Source organism: Ursus maritimus, unplaced genomic scaffold (genome assembly GCF_017311325.1).
Source record: "Ursus maritimus isolate PB19 unplaced genomic scaffold, ASM1731132v1 scaffold_23, whole genome shotgun sequence".
NCBI lineage: Eukaryota > Metazoa > Chordata > Mammalia > Carnivora > Ursidae > Ursus > Ursus maritimus.
This window is the reverse complement of record NW_024424786.1, coordinates 5121872-5134627: the sequence shown is the minus strand read 5'-3', so window position 1 is coordinate 5134627 and position 12756 is coordinate 5121872. Positions and strand designations below refer to the sequence as shown.

Here is a 12756-nt window from a genome sequence, read left to right as displayed (position 1 = left end):
GGTTTTAATCTGCATTTCCCTAATGACTAATGATGTTGAACAACTTTTCATGTACCTATTGTCTGCCTCTCTTTTTGTATTTCCTGTTCTTATAAATGACATCACTTTAAGTCATTGATCTCAGCTTTTTCTTCACTCATCTTACAATAGCCAATTCTAGTCCAATTTACCTTCAAATGCCTCATATCTATCTTCTGTTTTTCATTCCCCATTACCAATATGATCCAGACTACCATTACTTTATGCCCAAATTGCTGAAATGTAGTCTTAAACTGTCTCCTCACCATCAGTCTGTCCCTTTCCACTTTACACATTAATTCCAAAGTATTTTTCCTCATTGTGCTTATCTTCTTCTCAGAAGTGTCAAATGGTGTCTTGTTGCCAATGATTTAGATTTATTTAATACATTTTCATTGAGCGTTTATTATATTTCTGACACTAGTCTTTGAGAATATGGAAATCTACAAAAATTTCTGCCCTGCTCAGCTTACATTCCAGTGGGGGAAGGCAGGCATAAATGAGAAAAGTAAAATTATATAACATGTTAAGAACTGCTATGCAGGAAAAATAGAGAAGGAGAAAGAGGTAATACAGTTTTAAATAGTTTGCTTGGGTAAGTCCTTATGAAGAAGGTATCATTTGAGCAAAGCCTTGAAGTAACAGGAAGCAAGTCAAGTGGATATCTGGAGTGAGACCCTTCCATGCAAAGGGAACAGCAGATGCAAAGACTCATGGGTAGGAGAAAGCCATCTCTATTTAAGGAACATCAAGGGACCACTATGGCTGGTAGGTATGGGGGTAATTTTGGAGGGTGAGCAAAATGGAGAAGAGTAGGAAATGAGAACAGAGAAGGCCTTTTACATCTTTGTAAGGACTTTGGTCTTTGAGTAGAATGTGAGGCCACTGAGAATGGCCTGATCTGACTTGGGGTTAACAGGATTGTTCTAGCTATTGTGTTGCAAATAGACTGAAGGAGCAAGAGTAGAAACTGGGAGACTAGGAGAAGGCTCTTCAGGCAACTGATTTTGGTAACTAGGCCCAGGGCAGTAGAAGTAGTAAGAAATGGTTAGATTCCAGATACAATGGGAAAGTAGAGCCAAAGAGATTTGGAATGAAAGGGAAATAGGAAAGTCACTTGAAAGTGACTTCAAGGACTTTGACCTAAGCAACTAGGAAAATGGAGTTGCTGTTCATTGGGAAAATTGGAGGAACAGATAACAGCAGAGGGTAAGAGTGAGCAGCTGGTGAGTGGAAATGAGGCAGGAATTCAGGAGTTTAGTGTTGAAGTGTTGAATTGAAATACTCATTAGAGATCCAGGTGGAGATGTTGAGTAGGCAATAGGACATACAAGTCTGGAATTCAAAAGGGAGATAAGGACTAGAAATGTACATTTGGGAATATTAGTGTGTGGATGGTTTTTAAAGTTCAAAGTTGTTAGCTTGAATTTCACGGCCCCCTGTAAAATGGTTCCTACTCCCATTTCTAGATTTTCTTTTTGCTAGATAATTAATCACACTCGTCTATGTGTTATTTCCTGAACATGATTGTGCTCTCCTGTCTCCAAGTCAATTATCATTTTGTTTTTTTCTACTTGGAATGCCTATTTTTCTCCTCACATTCATCTTTGCCTTTAAAAAACCTGGCATTCTATTAAATCTAGTTCCCTGATCACCACTACCCCTATCCCCTGCCTGAGCTAGTCATCTTTTTCTCTTCTGAGCTTACACAGCCCCTGGTGCTTTTCTTATAGGACTTACACATGCTACCATACTGCTACCATATTTTAGCTCATTTTACATGTCTTATCCCTCCAACAAGATCATAGAATCCTTAAAGACAAAGGTCACGTTCCTTTTTACATTCCCAGCATGCCATGTCTTATACATGGTTGATGTTCACTGAATATTGTTGAATTGAATACTTGAAATCTTAAATCATTTTAATGGACAAAGGAGACAATCAAAAGTATTCTTTTCTCTTCTTTTGTGTGCTCATCACTTAATGAAGCAAATATTGAAAAAACATATCTGAAATGAATGGTACTAAAATATTTAGCTGATGACTCCATGAATTCTATACAATGATGGAAATTTAGGAAATAGTGTGCTGAATTCTCCAGGCACTGATCTGACTGAGGTTAAGGTTATCCGATTTAAGGAGATAATAGTTGATGAATTAATTGGCTGTTCAAATCCTGCTTGATTAAAGTTGGTAATCTTGATGAAAAAACAGAATACCTTTTATAAATGAAAAAAATTTTTAATGATTTGTTTAGAAAATCATTTTAGTGACCTGTTTGGATTGACTCTGATATTAATTAAAATGCTTAGAGCAAATAGGACTGTGAATGCATTTTACTACAAAGTTTCATTGGCCCTTATTTCTGTCTTTAAATTAGTGAGTAATTTGTATTTATAAAAAAGAAATATTGAGTACTTATATGCTAAGGACTTTTATAAGTCCTTTACAAATGTCACCTCCTTATATCCTATGTGTTCAGCCCTTTAGACTTCTTTATTGAGCATTATTGAACTTTACTACAGTTTTTGAAAGTCAGTAATGCCCTGGTTCCTTGGGGGGAAACTTCAAAAAGGAGTAATAAGAGCTATGTTTTTTTATAGCCTAAATGTACTATCTAGTCTCTCTTTTGAGCTTGGTAACTTCTGTAATTCTTGCTTCTGTTCTGTTAAAACCAGAAATCTTGGGAGTGGTGGATTTAATTCAATTCTTTAAATGTTTGTTAAATGCCTTAGTACTGAGCTGGAGATACCAAGGTGGAAAAGATAATGTCTCTGCTTTGTCAAGTTGACGATTTAGTAAGAGAGACATCTGAACAATAATCATGTTGTTGTGAAATGTTGATTTTTTAAATTTAATAATATTCTTTATTAGCTTTGTTATGATCATAGACAAAAGTATTTTAGTCTTATCAATACTCAGGGTATTTCTCTTAGATGTGATAGGGGTATTTGTGGCTTGCAAGTGCTCGCATCAAGTAGAACAGTAGTACTTGAGAGAGCTCACGAAAATGCCCTGAAAATTTTCCCCCAAAAGTAGATTTTTAAAAGAAGCTGTTTTACTATTTGTTATTTTAGTAATCGAATATAGGAAAAACCAAAGTTAGCAATAAAAAAAAGCAGTTTATTTCACACCCTTCACTGAATATCTGCTCCGTGTAATGTGATTAAAAGCTGGGTGTATGAAGGCATTATAGGAAATGTGAGATATCGTGCTTTCTCTCAAAGAACTCTTAAAAGAACCAAGGAAACAAAATGTCCATATATTTTAAAATGTGAGAGCAATTACAGAGTGTCTTGTCAGCAAGTACAGAAACACTGATTATAAATGGAATGGCTAAATGCTACAGGTCCACCGATTATAATGATTGAAAGTAAAAAGTTACAGACCAAGCAAGAGACTACTTTACAAAATTTTTGTTTGCCTTAAATTGAATTTAGTAGTATGTTGTACTTTTCATTTTCAGCAGGGTATAGTTAATGTGTCATTTGAGAATTTCTACAGGCTCAAACCCTCTTTGTCTTGCAACCAGTCTCTTTCAGAAATGGAGGGGCTTGAGCAGTATTAAGCTGGTTCTAGGGCTGAGTCACAAGTATACCTTTCAATGCCCAAACTTTTCACAGAGGACACGATATATACCACATGATGAACGGCAGTTCACCGGAGCCACAAGGGGAGAGTCTGCAGGTCGTTATCTTGCTGGGATTAACATTGTCTTTGGGGTAGTTTTAGAAGCCAAATCCATGTGGTGTCAAGGCTCTGGGAGAATGGTTTAACCTATAACTTAGGAGGACTTCACTCAAGATTTATTGGCAAGATTTGCTTTTCACTTTAAGGGAGAGATGCTTTTCATCCTGAGACTTGATCTGGAAAGTGTGTGTGGAAGTTTTTTTCCTCTCTCCAGATTTTGTTTTTCCTGAGATGTTGTCTGAGAAAGCCTGCTTTAGTCCTTTTCTTGGCGGATGACATCAAACCTTTTTTTTTGTTGTTGATGCCTAACTTTCTGAAAGGTTAGAATTATATGTCCTATCAGTAATTGTAACATTTTTTAACATGTTTGTTTTCTATCATTTAATTCTCCTTTAAATTAAAACTTTCATTTATAAAAGGTATAATTTTAAAAAACTATAGGAAATTAGACTGTTTGGGCTGGAAGGGGCTTTGAAGGTATTTTTTTCTGCACTAATGCAGTAAGAAGTGTATTTCACATCACTGTTGAACACAACACACCTATGCACCTATAATAGAAACAGAAATTTCATTAAATGACACTTGTCTTACTACGTGGGCTCTTTGTTGGAGATCTTATCTTTTTCTATTTATTTGTCTTCTCTCCCTCACTTTTGCATCCTTTTCTCTGGTTCTCTTCTCTTCTCCATTCTTCACATTATGTTTCTGTTCTTTTTCACTTTCTCTTATCTTCTTCATTCTCTCTCATTATCTTTTCTTCTCATCTCCCTTTGCTCTTTTTTCTCATTCCCTCATTTCTTTCACCTTCTCTCTCTACTTCTCTACTCTTTCTCTTCTCTCTCCTCCTCTTTCTTCTCTTTTTTTAAATTTCCTTTTATTGGTCCCTTTTCCTCTTTTTCCCTTTTCTATTATATATTTTTAATGTCAGCTCTGTCCCATTAATTGGTCATAGCCACAAAGTTTGGAAAACACTGACCCTGGTCAAACCACTGATTTCACACGTAAGGGAGCTGAGGCTGACGGAGATGGAGTTTTCCAAGATCACGTGTTATGTCCTGGAAACATCTAGTTATCAACAGAGTTAGATTTAGAATGTAGGACTTTGAAGATCTACAAAGAAACCAAAACATTCTGGGCTATATGGGCATTTTATTAAGCTTCTGAACCTAATTCTTACTGTTTTGAAGAATATAAGCTGTAGTTAGTTGAAATTTTAAGCAAGAATGTCTAGGTCAAATTTTGGAAATTCATATGGCTTTCTAGTTTAACATAGTTGCTTCATTATGAACTAACTTAAAGTTATGACTTTTTCCAAGTGAAGAACAATTAATACAGTTATGTGTGAAACTTGAAGGCCTTCAAGGTTTTGTTATATAACCGCACAGAATCCTTACATTAGGACAAGAAGTCAACAGGAGAGTCTATTAACTTATTTTCATAGTTCCAAGATGGAGTATAGGGGTGAAGACCATGAGCAACCAAAGACTGATGAACAGTAAGTTTAGCCCCTGCCAGGGGTTCGAATGTTTGAACAGTGAGTGTCAGAGAAACATGCTAAGACAAGGTCAAGTGAGAACAACAGAAAGTCTAAAATCCATCTTTTTTTACTCAGGGCTAGCAAGTGCTAGGTACCATGGTATGTCAAATGACAAAAAGAAAGAAGACTAAAAACCTTTAACACCACCATTACATGGCGTAAACTGGACTTGGCTCTCAGAATGAGCACATATTGACCACAGAACAGATTTTTTTCTTGCGGAGTGGGGAGGAGTTTTGTGGTGCCAGTATAGTTGCTCCGCCCTTTATTTTTCCTTTGTCCTGCTTTTGTCTCCTCAGAATCTCACTCTATTTGTGTCTTTTTCAAAAATCTACTTTGGATGTGTGGGGTATTTTGTAATTTAGTTTCCTTTTTTTTTTTTTTTAAATTACTAAGAAGGCACAACAACTTTTAACCATGGAATTTACAGCAAATACTGTAAATAAATTTGATACAATATTTGGATTTGGGAGAATAGCAACTAGCTACTGAAATAATTACGTTTTATGTTTAAGACTTTCATTATATATATATATATATATATATATATATATATATATATATATATATATATATATATATATATATATATATATATATATATATATATATATATATATATATATATATATATATATATATATATATATATATATATATATATATATATATATATATATATATATATATATATATATATATATATATATATATATATATATATATATATATATTTTCTTTCTTTCTTTCTTTCTTTCTTTCTTTCTTTCTTTCTCTCTCTCTCTCTCTCTCTCTCTCTTGAGAGCTGGTTTACCACATGCAACTGGGTGTGATAAAGCACAAAAATATTAAACAGCAATGCAATCAAACCTTTGAATCCTTCATTCTTGAGTTAAAGATCCTGGGTGTCATTTATTTAATCAGTAGCATTGGTTTTGGATCAAGAGTTAAAAACTTTTTTGTAGTTTTGCTGAAAATTTGGAGTTAATTGAAGAATTAAAAAGGGAGCTCAGTTCCAAAGATTCTTTACTAATTTAGAAATATTTTAAAGTAATTCACAGCCAGAAATAATTAGCCCCCTGGGCTCACTATGCTGCTTTTGTAGAGTTCAGGAAAGAAGAAAAATTTAGAAGTCTGAAAAGAATCTAGCTTAAGAAAATGAAATATTCTACAGTTAATTTTTATCCTTAGTCTACAATTTCATTTCAACAGTTGGCTATTTTATGTGGTCTTTGGTAGATTTGTGAACTACTCTGCTTTAATAGAAATGATTCTGCTTCTTATTTACCTTTATGTTAAAATGTAATGACATTAGCCCCCATCCCTTTCAAGTAATTTTACCACACTTAGTATAATGCCGCAAACTGACATGTAAAGGTATTATGGTAGACAGAGAGATGCACTTTCCAGACCCCTCTTCGGAGGAGCACTTGCCATCCAGCCACAGGAGTACAGGAAACAGCCTCCATCAGTCAGCAACTTCAGCTTTGCCACAGCTTTGGAGAGCTGCTTAGCCCCAGGTCACTTCCTTCCCAGGGCCCAGGGCACTCCAGCTTGAGTGAAGAACGTGGGCTGCGAAGGTTGGGCCTCTCAGGCCTGAAGTTAGCTACTCACTACAGAGCTTCCTGCTGCATTTGATTCAGTTTTGTTCAGCCAGTGTTCTAGCTCAGCTTCTTCCTTTGTCCAGCCTTATTTCTTTCTCATTCCCGTTCATAGGTACCATTCCCTGGTAAATATCTCATACCCTAAATCTTGTCTCAATGTCTTTTAGAGAACCTGACCTGCAGCCCCCCACTATGTATACAGTAGTATTATGTAATTTTATGAGCTCTTGCAAATACTGTTGAGCTCAGTGGTTTTGGTATGTTAGCCCCTTTGCATCATTCTTTCCCCCCATGACTTCGTCCATGGCCCAAACTATTATGAGAAAGCTACTTTAGTGGTTTTGCTCCATGTTTCAGTACCTTGTTCCCCAAATTCTGCCATTTACTAACATTCGGTAATGATGTTTCACCTACCCCAGTGTTCTATTGCATTCAATACATATTGATAGATAGAAACAGACTTATCAAAAGTCTGATTGTTCTATCAGCCAATAAAAGTCAATAGAAGGGAGATTCATTTTAATAGTAAATATATATGTTGCAAACGTTAGAGATTAACAATTTAACTCAAAATTCTACCTCATCAAAAATTTAAAAGACTACAGGTTTGTATGCGGTTATCAGGTTACTAAAATCCATAGGTATATATTTTAGATCTTAAAGAACTCAAAATACTTCATAAAGGTCTTTTTGCCTTATTTTGTCTATCAGGTCACAAGTTCATGTCACCTGACATATATATATATATATTTATCAAATTCCCTTCTGATACTCTAAGACCTCATAAAAAAATTAAAAGGAAGAAAGCAAAGTGTTTGAATGTTTATTTTAAATGAACACCAACTTCTTCATGTAGCTGTTTTAGGTAGGTAGTTATATGAAAATGTTAAGAAAGAAGATAGGTAGAAAAGATAAGAAATATGGGAAACAGTAGTATTTGTCCTAAAGTCTTGAAACTTTAAAGAGCTAAACTTCACCACCATCATACTAGAAATGATCTTTTTTTCTATTGATTTTTTTATTCATTAGTTTTTTTATTTTTAATTTTTTATTTTTTATAAATTTTTAAAATATTTTTTTGATGTAAAGTTCGATCATTCATTAGTTGTGTATAACACCCAGTGCACCATGCAATACGTGCCCTCCTTACTACCCATCACCAGCCTATCCCATTCCCCCACCCCCCTCCCCTCTGAAGCCCTCAGTTTCTCAGAGTCCATAGTCTCTCATGCTTCATTCCCCCTTCTGATTACTCCCCCTTTCTTTATCCCTTTCTTCTCCTACCAATCTTCCTAGTTCTTATGTTCCATAGATGAGAGAAACCATATGATAATTGTCTTTCTCTGCTTGACTTATTTCACTTAGCATTATCTCCTCCAGTGCCATCCATGTTGCAGCAAATGTTGAGAAATCCTTCTTTTTGATAGCTGACTAATATTCCATTGTATATATGGACCACAACGTCTTAATCCAGTCATCTGTTGAAGGGCATCTCAGCTCCTTCCACGATTTAGCTATTGCGGACAATGCTGCTATGAACATTGGAGTGCATATGGCCCTTCTCTTCACTACATCTGTATCTTTGGGGTAAATACCCAGTAGTGTAGTGGCTGGATCATAGGATAGCTCAGTTTTTAACTTTTTAAGGGACCTCCACACTGTTTTCCAGAGCGGCTGTACCAACTTGCATTCCCACCAACAGTGTAGGAGGGATCCCCTTTCTCCACATCCTCTCTAGCAATTGTTGTTTCTTGCCTTGTCAATTTTTGCCATTCTAACTGGCATAAGGTGGTATCTTGGTGTGGTTTTGATTTGAATTTCCCTGATGGCTAATGATGTTGAACATTTTTTCATGTGTCTGTTAGCCATTTGTATGTCTTCATTGGAAAAGTGTCTGTTCATATCTTCTGCCCATTTTATGATCTGTTGATTTGTTTCTTATGTATTGAGTTTGAGAAGTTCTTTGTAGATCTTGGATACCAGTCTTTTATCTGTAGCGTCATTTGCAAATATATTCTCCCATTCTGTGGGCTACCTCTTAGTTTTTTTGACTGTTTCCTTGGCTGTGCAGAAGCTTTTTATCTTGATGAAGTCCCATGAGTTCATTTTTTCTTTTGTTTCTCTTGCCTTTGGAGATGTGTCATGAAAAAGGTTGCTGTGGCCGATGTCGTAGAGGTTGCTGCCTATGCTCTCCTCTAGGATTTTGATGGATTCCTGTCTCACATCGAGCTCTTTCATCCATTTGGAGTTTATCTTTGTGTATGGTGTGAGAGAGTGGTCAAGTTTCATCCTTTTGCATGTAGCTGTCCAGTTTTCCCAGTACCATTTATTGGAGAGACTGTCTTTTTTCCACCGAATGTTTTTTCCGGCTTTATCAAAGATTTGTTGCCTGAAGAGCCGAGGGTTCATTTCTGGGTTCTCTATTCTGTTCCATTGGTCTATGTGTCTGTTTTTGTGCCGGTACCATGCTGTCTTTGTGATCACAGCTTTGTAGTACAGCTCGAAGTCCAGCATTGTGATGCCCCCAGCTTTGTTTTTCCTTTTCAACAATTCCTTGGCGATTCGGGGCCTTTTCTGGTTCCACACAAATTTAAGGGCTGTTTGTTCCAGTTCTTTGAAAACTGTCATTGGTATTTTGATCGGGATAGCATTGAAAGTGTAGATTGTTCTGGGTAGCCTATTGGCCTCATTCTATGAGGCCAATATTACCTTGATCCCCAAACCAGGCAAAGACCCCATCAAAAAGGAGAATTACAGACCGATTTCCCTAATGAATATGGACGCCAAAATTCTCAACAAGATCCTTGCTAATAGAATCCAACAGTACATTAAAAGGATTATCTATCATGACCAAGTGGGTTTCATCCCTGGGATGCAGGTGTGGTTCAACATTCACAAATCTATCAGTGTCATAAATTTTATCAACAAGAAAAAAGCCAAAAATCATATGACCCCCTCAGTAGATGCAGAAAAAGCATTTGACAGAATACAGCATCCTTTCCTGATTAAAACCCTTCAGAATGTAGGGGTAGAGGGTACATTCCTCAATCTCATAAAAACCATCTATGAAAAACCTACAGCAAATATCATTCTCAATGGTGAAAAGCTGGAAGCCTTTCCCTTAAGATCAGGAACGCGACAAAGATGCCCACTCTCACTGTTATTATTCAACATAGTACTAGAAGTCCTTGCAACAGCAGTCAGACAACAAAAAGGGATAAAAGGTATCCAAATCGGCAAAGAAGAAGTCAAACTGTCTCTCTTCGCAGATGACATGATACTCTATATGGAAAACCCAAAAGAATCCACTTCCAAACTATTAGAAGTTATAGAGCAATTCAGTAATGTGGCGGGATACAAAATCAATGCTCAGAAATCAGTTGCATTTCTATACACGAACAATGAGACTGAAGAAAGAGAAATTAGGGAATCCATCCCATTTACAATAGCACCAAAAACCATACGTTACCTTGGAATTAACTTAACCAGAGACATAAAGGATCTATATTCTAGAAACTACAAATCACTCTTGAAAGACATTGAAGAAGACACAAAAAGATGGAAAAATATTCCATGCTCATGGATTGGAAGAATTAACATAGTTAAAATGTCCATGCTAGAAATAATCTTTGTCTGAGTTAGAGAAGTGGTAGAACAGGATTTAGTCACAGATGAGAACCATCAGTAATTTTGAATGAGGAATTAGTATCAGCTAATTTTGGCTAACATAAGTAGCACTAATAAAATGATTTGATGAGAGCCTTGTCTTAAAGGTGTAGACTTCTGTAGATCTGTGGTAGATTGATTCAGGCATAAAGTGAGCTTCTGAGGACTATGTGCATTATCTTTCTCCTGTGGTGCCTTTTTAAAAGTAGCAAGTGTAGAATGGCTTGATGTCAAATGATGGCAGACATATATTCCCCTACTGAAAATCATGGCCTACCACATATACCATCATGCCAGTAATTTTCTCTGACTCGAGTCAATCCATAGAAACTGATCCCAGAATATTTAATTCCTCTTCTTCCATCTTTGTCCTTCCTTTCCCCTATCTCCTGCCTTTCTCCATTTTCTCATTTTCTTAAAATAAGAGCAGGTAAAGGACAGTGGGAGAGTAGTTTGGGTAGACACTGACGTAAGGAGACTTGAAAGTTTAGGCTCCCATCAAAAGGATAGTTGTAAATGTACACAAAGAAATAGTTGCAAATTGGAATGTGTTTACTTAACCTTAATTAACTGCTTGTTCTAATTATTTTTAAGAAAAATATATTAATTTGGGGGTGCCTGGGTGGCTCAGTCATTAGAGCATCTGCCTTCGGCTCAGGACGTGATCCCAGAGTGCTGGGATTGAGCCCTGCATTGGGCTCCTCCATTGGGAGCCTGCTTCTTCCTCTCCCACTCCCCCTGCTGGTGTTCCCTCTCTTGCTGGCTGTCTCTCTCTCTGTCAAATAAATTAATAAAAATCTTTTAAAAAAAAAGAAGGAAAAATATATTAATTTGAGCCTCAAAGGAAAAAGACTTTAAAGAAAAGAAGCAGCAAATAGTCAAAAACATAGTTTCAAAGTGTGGCTCTTCCATCTATTTGGCATGTAATCTTGGGCAAATCATTCAACCTTTGTGATCCTTTTCTGTAAATGGATGATCATACACACACACACACACACACACACACACACACACCTGTATCTCCAGCCTCATTGGAGTGTTGTGAGTTAATATGTACAGAAGTATTTTGGCAACTATAAATTGCTAAAGGGAATAGTATTAGTAATAATAATGAATAAGTTTATATGGAGCAAAATAGTTTGATATCAATACTCACATCACATTTACCAAGATCCCTTTCTGAGATTTCTGAAAGAATACCCAGGAAAACAATAATCACCCAAGAAGTACTTTGATCATTCCTGGAAGCTCTGCCCACAGTTTCTCCATTTTGCCCAGGTACCCTTTATCCATGCATATACATATACATACATCATTATTTGTCCTGCCAAAAGCATAAAAAATAGCAAGCTTCTCATATTGCTGTTTATACATAAATTACAGTTGAGATAAAGATAAATTAGAGCTCAGGATGTGTAGGTAAAGAAATAAATGCCCATGAGATTTGCTTTTTTGTTTATTGATTCTTTGATGCATTTTTGTGCCAGAGAAAGACACAGTATCTTACAAGTTTAATTCTGAACTAAATGGAGCAAGTCAGCACACCTGGAGAGCATACTCTCTGAAAGCCACAATAACACGATACACATACCAAGGGGTATGATGGGTTTGGGTGGTGTTGGCTTTAAGAATGTAGGGAAATTAGAAAGAACTAAAGGACAGATTTGTGTGATACAATGTCTAGATGTATTGAAAGCATCCAAATAAGAAGATATATATTTAATTTCAGGAAGGAGATTAATTCAACAATTTTTGAATTTAATGAATTTAATATGTATATTTTTAATTTGGGTATTGTCTTTGGGTACTATCCTAGGACTAAAGAAGAAAGTCAAATTACTTTCTTTGGGGAGTTCACAGTCTAGTAAATGACAACGATATAGTGCGCTAAGTGTTGTGATAGAGGAGTGCAGGGAAGAGTCAGCTAATCTCAATTGACAGGTGAAGAGAGGTTTGCTTAAAGACATGACATTTGAGTTAATTCAGAATTTTTCAGCAGGAGTAGAAATTAACCGGGATGGGAGGTTTCCAAATAGAGAGAAGAGTCTGTACAAAGGTCCAAAGGAATGAAGAACACTGCATGTTGGGGAACTTCAGTAAGTTCTCAGCAAGGCTGAAATGCAGTGCACCAGTGCAGGTGTGGCAAAATGAAGCTGGATTGGAGCTATGCACTGGATCTTCAAGGATCTTGTATGGCAAATTAAGAGCAATCATTTAAAAAATTATGAAATAAAATGAAA

General features: G+C 36.2%; 1 protein-coding gene across 10 annotated transcripts in view; it reads left to right on the top strand.

The window, feature by feature from the left end:
• The window catches only part of SOX6 (SRY-box transcription factor 6), a 578685-nt gene that overhangs the window by 400658 nt on the left and 165271 nt on the right, over positions 1-12756 (top strand). The gene's annotated exons all lie outside the window — the stretch shown is intronic.